General features: G+C 35.8%; 1 protein-coding gene across 3 annotated transcripts in view; it reads right to left on the bottom strand.

Annotated features, from left to right (window-relative positions):
• Positions 1–5,185, bottom strand: part of LOC129765218 (growth factor receptor-bound protein 2) — a 134,064-nt gene extending 128,879 nt beyond the window's left edge. The window contains exon 1 of one of the 3 annotated variants that reach the window (XM_055765279.1): positions 5,047–5,185. The gene's annotated coding sequence lies outside the window, so the exon portion shown is untranslated. Of the gene's footprint in view, positions 1–4,934; positions 4,953–5,046 lie in introns of those variants that run through there. The other 2 variants (XM_055765278.1, XM_055765281.1) reach the window with 2 other exon arrangements.
• Between the last annotated feature and the right edge of the window lie 10,256 nt (positions 5,186–15,441).

Below are 15,441 nucleotides of genomic sequence, written 5' to 3'. Positions count from 1 at the left end.
AGGAATATCAGGGAATTCAACCAATGTCAGGGGAAATCAATCAGGAATATCAGGGAATTTCGTCACAAGTCTGAAAAAAATTAAATTCCACCAACGAGTTTTACATTCGCACTGTTTTTACTAGTATTTGGCATCAGTATCTGCAGTTCAGCTTCAACCAAATCCCTTTTTCTTCTTCGGAAACTATCGATAAATTCATGCTTTCAAATGATTACAAAACTGCAAAGAGGCTGCAGTTGAATTCGAATGTCAGATATTGGGATGAAGAAGAGAACGAGTTGGCAAATCGTTACATGAAATTCTTGGGACGTTCTCAAACATCAGAGATCAACTGGTAGCTTTTAAATGAGGCCTGGGAATTATATATTTGAACAAATTTCTTCTTGTGGGTGGTATCAACACGAATTGATCATATTACGCAAGCAGCAATTGGCTTTTCAAAAGTGAGAAGAAAAAATCTTGGTAGCTTCTGATTGCATATTTTATACAGTTCATCGAAGGATTGATAGATTCAACAAAACTCGCCAAAATTTTACGACAAACAAATCTTGAAATTTCGTCTGGGATCAAAGCACTGGTTTTCAAGTTTATGAAGCATCGATGTATCCTTGATTGATTCCTCATTGACTCCGATAAGAAATTGGCTGGAGGCGATCTGGCGTAGTGGTAACATCCATACCTCTCAGGCAAAGGTCACGAGTTCAATTCTCACTCCCGACATTGTTACAAAAATGGAAGTAAAAGTGACGAACCAACCAAATGCGCTGAAAGTCACTATAACAGAGAAAAAAAATTGGCTTGAAAACGATTCGAGAAGCTTTTGTCTATTGACTAATTTGATATTTGACGGATTTTGGTATCAGTGGAGCTCCAGCAGACTTATCACTAAAACAATATTGCTAACTATTGAACGACTAGAGCATTTTTGTAAAGGATAGGTTTACGGAACCTTTTACCGAAATGATCTTCTGTCTCTCCTGTGGAAACCCCAACGTTGAGAGGACTTTTTTGTCAATAACGAATGTTTTGCGGAGGCGATCTGGTGTAATGGTAACACCCATACCTCTCACGCTCAAGGTCACGAGTTCAATTCTCACTACCGACATTCTTCCTAAATGTGGAAAGTGGAAAGTGACGAACCAGCCAACTGTGTTGAAGGTCACTATAATACAGAAAAAACGAATGTTTTTGAACGGTTTTATTTAGCTTGCCCTGTAATCTGTTTATAAGTTTGTGTGCTTGTAACATGTTTGTCTGTAGCGCTGATCCACATTAATAGAAATTTGACCCCCTTTCTGTTGACCGATTGATCTGAAATTTGGAACACACCTTTATCTCTGTAGTCATTATAAAACTGCGTATTTCATGACCTTGAGAATCCAAGATGGCGACAGCTACAAAATGGCGGATCACATATTTTCTCAAAATCTCATCGAAATGGGTTTTCCAAAACCCCATCGATATGGGTATCAAATGAAAGTGCTTGACTAGTAGAACACAGTTATTTATGAAATCTGAAAAACCAAAATGGTCGTCACTACAAATCAAATCTATCAATATGGGTATCAAATGAAAGGACTTCACTAATAGAACACAGTTATTTATGAAAAATATAAATGCAAGATGGCTACCACTACAAAATGGCGGACTACTTATTTTCTCAAAACCTCATTAATATGGGTATCAAATTAAAGGACTTGACTAGTAGAACACGGTTATTTTTGAAAAATGCAAATCCAAGATGGCTGCCACAACAAAATGGCGGACAACATATTATGTCAAAACCCCATTAATATGGGTATCAAATGAAAGAGCTTGACTAGTAGACCACAGTTATTCATGAAAAATGCAAATCCAAGATGGCTGTCACTACAGAATGGCGGACTATATATTTTCTCTAAACCCTATTATTATATTTTCTCGAAACCCTATTATTATGAATATCAAATGAGACTTGTATAACAGTTATTTATGAAAAATTCAAATCCAAGACTACAAAATGGCGGACTACATATTTTCTCAAAACCCTATTATTATGGGTATCAAATGAAAGGGTTTGACTAGTAGAATACGGTTATTTATTAAAAATGCAAATCCATCAAAATCCTACCAAATGCCGGACTAGATATTAGGTCAAAACCCCATTAACATGGTTATCAAATGAAAGGACTTGACTAGTAGAACATAGTTATTTATGAAAAATGCAAATCCAAGAGCCGCGATCACAAAATAACAAATTACTTTATTGAACGGTTTTATTTAGCTTGAACTGTTTGTATGTATGTGTGTATGTCTGTAGGGTTGTCCAACATTAATACAAATTTGACCAATAGGAACTGACCAAATTTATAAAATACCTTTTTCTCTGCTGACATTTTAAAACTGCTTACCTTGAAAAATCCAATTTAGCCGCCGCTACAAAATAGCTGATTCCATATCATCTTTAAAAAAATGTGTGTATCAAACGAACGAACATGACTTGGAGAACACACCCTGTATTTTTCTGCAATCCACTCAATATCGGTATCAAATGAAATAATCTGATTGATAGAATACAGTACAATAGTTTTATTGTAGAGAAATATTCAAATGAAATATATACCAAATATACCAAAAACTAGAAAATAAAATAAGTAAAAAAAACTTTTTAAGTTAAACGGTTCAATTGTGATTAAACATAATAATGTACTAAAAGCTAGAAAATAGTTAGGCAAGTAGCAGTTAGCAGTTATCACACCTCTCCTTCATTAGTCTAGGGTATTGATAAGACTACAATAAAATCGTGGGGCACGTTGGATTTCCATTATTCACAATTAGCGACTAATTATTTTCTAGCTTTTAGTACATTATTATGTTTAATCACAACTAAATCGTTTAACTTAAAAAGTTTTTTTTTGCTTATTTTATTATGGAAACATGTGGAAAGAAATGGTGATGCTATGCGACAAGTTTATGATGCTTTACTTCACTTTGGAAGAATAGAAATTGATACGGAACAAAATGAAAATGATGCATCCTGTACTAGTGTTTGAGATAATTTTGAACTGTTTTAGTGAATACATATTTTTTAAATCTTTTACGATACTTCTCAGTCATCATTTAACTCAATTAAAAATAATGTTAATTTATTGGAAAATATTTAAAGACGTTCTCAAATTTCATTGTTTGAGCTGACTGAATGTTTTAAGATCTACATTTGAATTTTTTTTGAAAAATTACAGGAAAATCAGGAAATATCAGGAAATTTATTCTCGGATTTTGAGACGACATCCTGGATTGTTTTGTAATATCAAAGAACTTCAAAGTAACCATGTACAAACTTTATGTGCCTTGTGTTTTGGGTTATTGTCTTGAATCCTCGATACATTCTCATTTTACTGACACTTTGTTTCATATTTTCTTTTAGGATGTTCATGTGAACATTCTGATCCATTACACCATTGTTTTTGTCTCTCAAAATCGGCGAAAAGTGGTCTTCATTGTGGCGAACAAATTCGAGTTTGATCACTGCAAATATTCACGCCAATATACACGCATTTGACATTTTCAAACATACGTTTTCGAAGCACTTTGTTTTTATTGCACTCAGTCACCCAATTGCAGTACCGTCCCTACGATTTCACACCAATAGGTGCTAGCACTAGTAGTATTGGTGCAGACATAATTTAGATTTAGAAGCACCAACACATCGCCTTATCACCCAACTCGTCTCGAGATAGTCATCGGCAGCAGAAGCAGCAGCAGCAGACCCGCATCAACGAAACCACACTCACATTCTCACACACCCACCCAACACACATGTGAAATGCCACCGGTTCTGAAGTCGAAATGATCCCATTAGAATACGTTCCCCCATCGGGGACGCAATGAGAATCGAAATGAAGAAAAAAAATAACAAAGGTTTGGAAGGTAGTCCCAGTCTCGGTAGTCCGTGTCCGTGTGCGCGCTCTTGGGAAACACCCCATTAAAAACTCGAAAAATATGAGCAAACATTAATAATAACAACAGCAGTAACAAAAATAATAAACTTGCAAAACCAGATTGGTCGCGTTGCATGGCTTTTCCTTTTTTGTGTACTGCGGACCGGTTTTCCGGCGATATGAGCTGCTGCAGTTGGAGGTGGATGGCAAAATGGATGGATGGGATCCTTTATGCTTTTTGGAACCCCTCGAATCAGGGAGTAATTCAGAAATACAATGTTTGGATAACATTCAACTTGTACGATAAGCAAACTATCAAAATATTTTTTTATGTTCTCACCGAACTCTGGATTTATCATAAAACAAAATTATGAATTATTTTCGAATAAATATCACAAAACATATTTCATTGATTAAAGGCTTTAGAAAGAATCTTCAATTCTCAATAAACAAATATGAACTGCAGTCGTCAACATGACCCCCACGACTATCAGCGTAATTCAAAATTATTCGCATCAACATAGATATACTGCGGACGAATCAAAAAACCCTTTTTGTAAATATCAGTCGAGGAAGGAAAAAGAAACAAAAGGGCTTCCCTTGTTGACGCCTAAATTCTTCCCATGTTACAATCACGACTCCAAATCGTGTGGGTGGTATTGTCTGGAGGTACCGTTTTCCCCGAAAAGAATGCTTCGATGCGACACCCAATTATGAATGACGACGACGCGACGATCTTTCGGTACCAGCAGTCGTCACATTATAATAGGTGGTGATGCATGCCTGCATGTGTACGTGTGGCGACGATACTTCGCTGACCGAGGGGTGAATCACTATTCGCAAGAATAAACCATCTCTTTACGGTTGTGTTCGTACGCGGGGATCGCCGACGAATTTGCTGGAACTCCGAGCTAAATGTGTAGTCCTTTTCATTAACTTGCAATTATGGGGCGAGCAGAACACTCATCACAACTCAATCCTTTCCAGATTAAACGTTCTGCACTTTTAACTAACAAAGCACTCAACACAGTTTATTCCACAACAGCACCAGACTACAATTTATTCTAGCAATCGCGCCACGAACGAAAAATGAGCAAAGAAATATATAAATGAGACACTCTTATACCCGAACAACACCACGAAGACGATTCAACGGAGAAACGCAACCACACGTCGTCCACAAACTGCACACCGACACGAACTGATTTGGCTGAGATGGAAAGATTGTGACGCGTTTCGCTCCGATCGTGCTCCAAGTGCGAATGTGGTTGTGTTCGAATTTGGCAAAATTCTGTCACTCGTAGCGAGGGCATGCTAGCTGCACGCTATTGTACTACACGTGTGAAACATCTTCCGAGGGGTAGGTCGATGCAATATTCTCCCATATTAGGGGCCGTCCACATACCACGTGGACAGAAAAAGCACGTTTTTGGACACCCCCCTCCCCCTCCGTGGACAAGCGTGGACATTTCTGATACCCCTCCCTCTGTTGTCCACGAGGACATTCTCCCAGAGACAATAGTTGAATTTTTTTATGTTCTATTCTATATTTTTTGACGTAGGACTACGTCTTTCATTTCTATACCGGGGTGTAAAATCAAAGTTTCGAAAACGAAAGCGTTACGCCGGAGACCGAGATTTTGAGCGTTAATAGCTCCTAAACAACTGAACGAAATGGTATGATAAACACTTCATTCGAAAGATAAAATGTCTACGCGTTATATACTTGTTACTTTTTGATCCAAAAACTTGTTTCAATAGTCTTAAAATTGCTTTCAAAACAGGCTATTGAAATCACCAATCGGTATATAAGCGAGCGGCGCTCGGAAATCCACTCATTTCTAATTGAACAGCGATTGGAGCATGTTGTCGCTGTTGCGGTGAAGCTCTTTATTTATCATGAAAGCGCGGATGAACGGTGTCACCAAGAGCCTGTTTGTGCACCCTAGGCCAGAAGGGAATCTATCAGGAGGAGAGTGATGCCACAAACGGTTCCCTGGGAAGACATCGCTACACACACATACACGCGCGGCTATTAACAGGTGGTTATCGAGTTGGCATTAACCACTGGTGGGCTTCCAGTATCGAGGAAAATGTGAAAATATCTAATCGTTACTGAAAATAATCTACCAGTTCCTATGGGAATTTTCAAAATATATTCATGTGAAAGAGTTTAATTGAATGTTTTCTATCCATGTTACACTGTGACCTGTGATGTACTGTCAAATGACAGTTCTGATTATAGAATCAGATCAGAAAGAGACGCAAACCTTGCTATAAATATAAGTGTCTCCCTTGGAGAAAGGTTTCATGCAATAAAATATTGAAATGAGTCGAGACTCGAGTTACGACCTTGGTCCAACACACACCTTTTTTTACTGTGAAACATCTGAATCCGATTAGCCAATCCTTAACTATTTTACCGTATTTGTTTCAGTGGACATAACAGTTTGGCGACGACTGGATAAACTTTTTTTTCGCGTGTGGAACGTAGTGTCAGTAGTGCTGAACTTGCGTCAATCCTCTATTTTTCGCTACCAGTAACCATCATCAGAATTAATTCTGTCACTGTGAAGATACCAGGAACCGAGCCGCGTAGAGGAAAGATTTCGGTAATTGTTTAAGAGGTCATCCCAAAAACTAATCTGCGTTGGCAACATCAGAGCATCCATACCTGCTAAGCCGCCCGGTAAAGTCCATTGTTCCGACTGTAAGTATATGAACGCTGGCGAAACTCCATTTTACGTAAGAGTGAGCTTCATTTTGCGGAGTTCAGCGGCAATTCCATTTTGGTAACGACATTGCAATTGTAGTGCTATTGTCCGCGGAAGCATAAATGTATTGGTAAGTGCATCCATTTTGACGTCTAAAACTGAAAGGCCTTTTCATGTAAGCAACAAAGGGGTGTCCATAAACAAAGGAACTTTTTTAACAATTCAACAAACAAAGCTAATTGTTTTAACTATTGTCGGTTTTAAGAATAAGAGAGTTTTTCTTCTAATTTATGTAGTTAAAAGGTACGTCGTACAATAGGTGAGTTAAAAGAGACCCAGTGACAAACAGTCAGTTCCATCCGTTTTGACGAAGCGATATTCTGGAGCTAGTGATCCGATCTGTGGACGATAGCAAGCAGGTCAAGGAAGTTTGGCGGTGAGGTCTTCAGAAAAAAACAAACTGCTGTGGGTGGTGATAAGCTCACATTTTCCGTAGTTGATGATCCGATTGGTGAGCAGCGAACATTTCGGGTGGAAACGGAAACTGGAAACGTTCGCCTAATGGCTCATCGAAATCAGCTGAGGTTCACTACTGATAAGACATCGTCAAAATCTACTGTAACGCTGTCCCTTCCGAACCGTACAGACAGATTGCCGGTTGGCAATAGTGATGATCATCTCAGAACATCAGCGGAGTCAGTAGTAGAGCCGCCCACAAGGATCCGTAAGAGGAAATATTCTGATATTTTGCCTAATTCTCCTTCTGGAACAAGGCGCTCGAAAAGAAAACGAACGACGAAGGTCGACAACGATTTCGTTTATGGTTAAACAGTTTATATTATTAAGTTACAGTTTTATAGTTGAAATTTCGAATGATTTATTGAATTCATGATTTGTCAGAAGGGTTTCACTATTGAAAAATATCTGAAAAATAAGAAATAGAAATATTAGTAGTTACGATTATAAAATATTAAATAGAACTTTCCATTAGGGGAAGAATTGTGATGTACTGTCAAATGACAGTTCTGATTATAGAATCAGATCAGAAAGAGACGCAAACCTTGCTATAAATATAAGTGTCTCCCTTGGAGAAAGGTTTCATGCAATAAAATATTGAAATGAGTCGAGACTCGAGTTACGACCTTGGTCCAACACACACCTTTTTTTACTGTGAAACATCTGAATCCGATTAGCCAATCCTTAACTATTTTACCGTATTTGTTTCAGTGGACATAACATGACCAAATATGTTTCAATCAAGTGCTATTAACAGGTGGTTATCGAGTTGGCATTAACCACTGGTGGGCTTCCAGTATCGAGGAAAATGTGGAAATATCTAATCGTTACTGAAAATAATCTGCCAGTTCCTTTGGGAATTTTCAAAATATATTCATGTGAAAGAGTTTAATTGAATGTTTTCTATCCATGTAACACTGACCAAATTTGCCAACATTTGGTTTTGTGGTTTTTCAATCAATCGCAATTAACAGGATAGCTTCAGAAGATTATTCTTCCCCATCAGTAGGATATTTCCGTATCCAATATTGTATGCGCCCGCAATCGATTATTGCTCAGTCGCCGAAAGTTCCGAGCTCAGAGAGTTCATTCCCCTCTAGTTTGCCTTCCAAATTGCCATCGTAAACCACACCTTCTCTCGATTCAATCACACACAAAAAGCATACTTAAGCGATATTCTGGTGGTGAGACACATTCATTTTTCGTGAGGACATCAACAAGACAACATCGTTGCCTAACGTGCTGGAGGAGGTGGACGGCGAAGGATCGACACATACACGCGCAGAATTCTTTCTGTTTGGATGCCATTCAGCATCGAGAAAGTTCCGGAAAGATCTAATCATTGCTGGAAAATAATCTGCCAGTTCCTTTGGGAATTTTCAAAATATATTCATGTGAAAGAGTTTAATTGAATGTTTTCTATCCATGTAACACTGTGACCAAATATGTTTCAATCAAGTGCTATTAACAGGTGGTTATCGAGTTGGCATTAACCACTGGTGGGCTTCCAGTATCGAGGAAAATGTGGAAATATCTAATCGTTGCTGGAAAATAATCTGCCAGTTCCCCTTGGAATTGAAAATTACATTCAAGCGAGTTTATTTTAATGTTTTCTATCCATATAATACTGCAACCACATACATTTGGTTTTGTGATTTGTCAATCAAGTGCAGTTAGCAGGAAAGCTTCAGAAGACAATTCTTCAGAACAAGGTTTTTCGTATCCTATATTGGATGCATAAAACCTTGTGCCTCCAACGTAACGCTCTCGTTTTCGAAGTCCCCCAAATATTCATTTATTCATTTATTCATTCAGAATGGATTTAGATTCAACTTCAAACAAATGATCTCTTAATGAACGATAGTCCTACGTCACCCTTGCGGTTATACCATAGATATAACCCCCTTCCTGTTTTTTATTGGTATAAATGTTAGCTGTTACTATTAAATGGTTTGTTCTATTTTTTTTATTTTTTACCGAGCTCGGGAAGCTCTTTAGTTTTTTTGTCCGATGAAGTCCAAATAAAAATATTACTCATGGATCTAATCTCGCATATTTTTATTGAAAGACGACGCAAGTTTGTTGAGTACAGCTGTACAGCTTCGTTAATCGTGAGAAATATTGGGTTGTTCGAAAAACTCGTACCGATTTTATGGAAAAAAATTAAGCGCATCATCTATATATATCCGCATATAAGAAAATATATAAGCGCATCATCTATATATATAATATCCCTAAGGTCTCGACGAGTGCATGGTTCAAGGGATTGAATGTAGGTCGTGATTTCATTCGCGTGATATCTCGGCTTATGTCCAATCACTACAACCTAAACGCGCATCTCTATCGCATTGGGCTCGCAGCAAACAATCTTTGTGATTGTGGCGATGGCTACCACCTAGGTAGTGCGGACTGAATCAAAACGGCTGTCAAAAAAGATCCAATTGAAATGTCAAAAGAGATCCAACGATCAGGAGTGTTATTTTTCTTATGATAAAAGAGGTATTGTTGTCAAGGGCTAAAATAATTAAAATTATAAAATGAACGAACTACATTTTTCCGTCAATTGTTTAATTAACCATTGCATCTCTGAAAGAGCATCTCAGTCTTTCACTGAGCAACGCATTTTTAATGTCCCCTCTCTTCGACATAACGTTTTTCCGAACGAAATAAAAACAAACGAAGTCAAAGTCACGTAAATGTTTACTCCTGCGATTTGAAAATATTCGATAAAAAGTGGAAGGAAGAGATGCCAGATGATTTTTAAAAAAAGTCTGTAAAAATATGTGAATATCTGTTAAAAATGTGGAAAAGTCTGTAAAAGTGTGCAGATCTATACGAATGTCTTTTAACGTTAATTTTCACATATTCATCAATACTTTGTACATCGCGATGCACGTAAGATTGTATTTTGTATATATATGCCAAACCAATATAGTGGTTCTCAGATCTTCGTCAAAAGTGGTAATTTTGTTCTTCATCGCAAAACATTAAACTCGTGTTTTTTTATTTTTTTCATTCGGGTGCCCATTTCCATTTTAGGGTGATCCAAAAAATTATTTTTTCCACTTTTCCCAAAATAACTTTTTTCAAAAATTTATAACTTTCGGACCACTTAATCGACATATCAAATTGAAGCCAATGAGCTTTAATTGAGAAATATTGAACTTGCAGATAATATGGATCCTATTTTCGTAATTATTGATCGTTTTTATAATGTTTTCATGGCTTCGGACTTGGGGGCGCTATATTTTTTATATGTTTTCTTGAAAGCTGAGAGTTTTTTACATAAAATATCTCGATATCAGAGATGCTATTTTTTTCGTTTTTGAAATATGATTTTCCAGAACTAATCGATGGTTCGAAAAACAATTTTTCCCCATTTTTCCCACTACAAAAAGTCATAACTTATGAACTATTGGACCGATTCATATCATCGACATATCAAATTGAAGCTGACGAATTATTTTTCTTTGAAAAAATATAACTTTTGAGAAAAATTGAATTTTTGTTTTTGTAATTATTGATTGAGTTAGTTTTTCATAGTTTTCTCGGATAAAGATAGGAGCGCTATATTTTTTTATATTTTTTATGGAAAGCTGAGGATTATTTACCAAACATATCTCGATATCAGAGATGCTACAATTATCGTTTTTAAGTTATAATTTTGTAAATTTAACATGTTTTAAGTCTTTGATCAATATTCATATGTGACTAAACTAGACCTATGCTACTAGAATCCAATCTTCCCGCAAGTGTGATATTTTTCAAGTTTTGCTTATTGGCTTCAATTTAATATATCGATCATCTAAATCGGTTCAGTAGTTCAGATGTTATGATTTTTTGCGGAAAGTTATTTTTGGACAAAGGGGGAAAATGATTTTTCGAACCACCGGTTAACTTTGAAAAATCATATCTAAAAAACGAAAAAATAGCATCTCTGATATCGAGATATGTTATGTAAAAAATCATCAGCTTTCAAGAAAAAATATAAAAAAATATAGCGCCCTCTAGTCCAGAGTCATAAAAAAATAAAAAACGACTACAATCAATCATTACTAAAATATAATTATTTTTTCGCAAGTTAAATATTTTCCAATAAAAGGCTTTGTCATTAGTTTCAATTTTATATGTCGATCATCTAAATCGGTTCAGTGATTCAAAAGTTATTAATTTTCATTTGTCATTTTTGGGAAAATGTGAAAAAAATAGATTTTTCGGACCCCTTAATAACTTATGTGTTGTAAGTGTGTTTAAATGTTTCAACTATCTACACATACATACGCGCTGTTAATTTTTATAAAAATCAGTATTTCTTCGTTGATATATTGGACATCCACCAAGGCTTGCGGTCTTATCGTTGATGAAATTTATAAGAAAATGCAGTGTATATTTTCCATCCGCCATGCAAGGCTATACAAGTTTTAGATCACCACACGGCCATGAACCATGTCTGTGGTTACAATATCGAACAGTAACCCATATTTCGTGATAAGCAAACCCGAAAGCGAATGTAAGTTGTTGAAAATAGAATGAAAATTTTTATTCGATGTTGTTTAAATACTCAGAAGACAGTCCTGACCTTAACTTAACTATTTTTCAATAAATCTCCTTGCATTTCAGCAGAACAATCTTATCTAGAACAGAAAATAATTATCAGAGACAATTTTCGTTCAAGATTTTTCCTTACCTGCAGAGAATGCAATTTTTCATTAATTGTGAATAACCGTATACTCTCTTTCGTCTGCAATGATGTCAGGACAAAAGTACTTATGTGTATGAGTTCCAAACTAAACTATGGAAAAATGTCATATGGTGAGTCAAATATCTTTGATGTGATGAATAGAGCCTCTTATTTTTTCAAAAACCTGTGAAATATTGTTATATCCAAAAAGTCTACAACAAAAATAAGTGTTTTACAGATATGTCTGTAAATTTACAAACATGTTTGTAAATCTGGCATCCCTGGTGGTCTGAAAATTTATTGCAAGAAATCGCTTGAAAACATGCATGAATTTGCTTGAAAATGAAGTGGATTGAGTCCGCACCACGTAGAGGTAGTGCGGACTGAATCAAAACGGCTGTCAAAAAAGATCCAATTGAAATGTCAAAAGAGATCCAACGATCAGGAGTGTTATTTTTCTTATGATAAAAGAGGTATTGTTGTCAAGGGCTAAAATAATTAAAATTATAAAATGAACGAACTACATTTTTCCGTCAATTGTTTAATTAACCATTGCATCTCTGAAAGAGCATCTCAGTCTTTCACTGAGCAACGCATTTTTAATGTCCCCTCTCTTCGACATAACGTTTTTCCGAACGAAATAAAAACAAACGAAGTCAAAGTCACGTAAATGTTTACTCCTGCGATTTGAAAATATTCGATAAAAAGTGGAAGGAAGAGATGCCAGATGATTTTTAAAAAAAGTCTGTAAAAATATGTGAATATCTGTTAAAAATGTGGAAAAGTCTGTAAAAGTGTGCAGATCTATACGAATGTCTTTTAACGTTAATTTTCACATATTCATCAATACTTTGTACATCGCGATGCACGTAAGATTGTATTTTGTATATATATGCCAAACCAATATAGTGGTTCTCAGATCTTCGTCAAAAGTGGTAATTTTGTTCTTCATCGCAAAACATTAAACTCGTGTTTTTTTATTTTTTTCATTCGGGTGCCCATTTCCATTTTAGGGTGATCCAAAAAATTATTTTTTCCACTTTTCCCAAAATAACTTTTTTCAAAAATTTATAACTTTCGGACCACTTAATCGACATATCAAATTGAAGCCAATGAGCTTTAATTGAGAAATATTGAACTTGCAGATAATATGGATCCTATTTTCGTAATTATTGATCGTTTTTATAATGTTTTCATGGCTTCGGACTTGGGGGCGCTATATTTTTTATATGTTTTCTTGAAAGCTGAGAGTTTTTTACATAAAATATCTCGATATCAGAGATGCTATTTTTTTCGTTTTTGAAATATGATTTTCCAGAACTAATCGATGGTTCGAAAAACAATTTTTCCCCATTTTTCCCACTACAAAAAGTCATAACTTATGAACTATTGGACCGATTCATATCATCGACATATCAAATTGAAGCTGACGAATTATTTTTCTTTGAAAAAATATAACTTTTGAGAAAAATTGAATTTTTGTTTTTGTAATTATTGATTGAGTTAGTTTTTCATAGTTTTCTCGGATAAAGATAGGAGCGCTATATTTTTTTATATTTTTTATGGAAAGCTGAGGATTATTTACCAAACATATCTCGATATCAGAGATGCTACAATTATCGTTTTTAAGTTATAATTTTGTAAATTTAACATGTTTTAAGTCTTTGATCAATATTCATATGTGACTAAACTAGACCTATGCTACTAGAATCCAATATTCCCGCAAGTGTGATATTTTTCAAGTTTTGCTTATTGGCTTCAATTTAATATATCGATCATCTAAATCGGTTCAGTAGTTCAGATGTTATGATTTTTTGCGGAAAGTTATTTTTGGACAAAGGGGGAAAATGATTTTTCGAACCACCGGTTAACTTTGAAAAATCATATCTAAAAAACGAAAAAATAGCATCTCTGATATCGAGATATGTTATGTAAAAAATCATCAGCTTTCAAGAAAAAATATAAAAAAATATAGCGCCCTCTAGTCCAGAGTCATAAAAAAATAAAAAACGACTACAATCAATCATTACTAAAATATAATTATTTTTTCGCAAGTTAAATATTTTCCAATAAAAGGCTTTGTCATTAGTTTCAATTTTATATGTCGATCATCTAAATCGGTTCAGTGATTCAAAAGTTATTAATTTTCATTTGTCATTTTTGGGAAAATGTGAAAAAAATAGATTTTTCGGACCCCTTAATAACTTATGTGTTGTAAGTGTGTTTAAATGTTTCAACTATCTACACATACATACGCGCTGTTAATTTTTATAAAAATCAGTATTTCTTCGTTGATATATTGGACATCCACCAAGGCTTGCGGTCTTATCGTTGATGAAATTTATAAGAAAATGCAGTGTATATTTTCCATCCGCCATGCAAGGCTATACAAGTTTTAGATCACCACACGGCCATGAACCATGTCTGTGGTTACAATATCGAACAGTAACCCATATTTCGTGATAAGCAAACCCGAAAGCGAATGTAAGTTGTTGAAAATAGAATGAAAATTTTTATTCGATGTTGTTTAAATACTCAGAAGACAGTCCTGACCTTAACTTAACTATTTTTCAATAAATCTCCTTGCATTTCAGCAGAACAATCTTATCTAGAACAGAAAATAATTATCAGAGACAATTTTCGTTCAAGATTTTTCCTTACCTGCAGAGAATGCAATTTTTCATTAATTGTGAATAACCGTATACTCTCTTTCGTCTGCAATGATGTCAGGACAAAAGTACTTATGTGTATGAGTTCCAAACTAAACTATGGAAAAATGTCATATGGTGAGTCAAATATCTTTGATGTGATGAATAGAGCCTCTTATTTTTTCAAAAACCTGTGAAATATTGTTATATCCAAAAAGTCTACAACAAAAATAAGTGTTTTACAGATATGTCTGTAAATTTACAAACATGTTTGTAAATCTGGCATCCCTGGTGGTCTGAAAATTTATTGCAAGAAATCGCTTGAAAACATGCATGAATTTGCTTGAAAATGAAGTGGATTGAGTCCGCACCACGTAGGCTACCACGACATCGAGCATGTTGTCTGGTCGTGTATCCGGTTCCATGCTGCTCGCTCTCAGCTCTCTAGAGCACTGAGAGCAAAAGGCAGACAATCGGATATCCCCGTCCGGGATATCTTAGGTAGCCGGGATCCTGATCTTCTGCTTCATCTATACCTGTTCCTCAGAAACGCCGATGTCAATGTTTAATGATGTTTCCTTCGTTGTGTCCCCGTTTCATATCCCTCCTATCCGATCGATAAACTTTTACTTAGTCGCGGCAATACATACACACACTCTTTACAGATGCACGGGCCAAAGGTTGTGCAGTCCACTGATGATTCAACAAGAGCGAAAGGTTGTACCGCTCATGACAACTCTACACGAACTGATGATTGCGCCGGCTAGTGACCATTCTGTCCTGGATTCCTCGAGTCGAGAAAGACGCACCACGCTAGATATGGGGTACAGACTAGGGGGGCGTTGCTGATTAATGGTCAGCTGCATCCCAATAGGAAGTAGCCCGTGTCGGGCACACGTATAGAGCATCGAAGACTGCAACATACCAATTATGAGAACACTTGTAATACTAACCTCGAGCCA

The sequence above is a fragment of the Toxorhynchites rutilus genome, chromosome 2 (assembly GCF_029784135.1).
Source record: "Toxorhynchites rutilus septentrionalis strain SRP chromosome 2, ASM2978413v1, whole genome shotgun sequence".
NCBI classification, from domain to species: Eukaryota; Metazoa; Arthropoda; class Insecta; order Diptera; family Culicidae; genus Toxorhynchites; species Toxorhynchites rutilus.
This window is presented reverse-complemented; position numbering and strand designations above follow the sequence as displayed.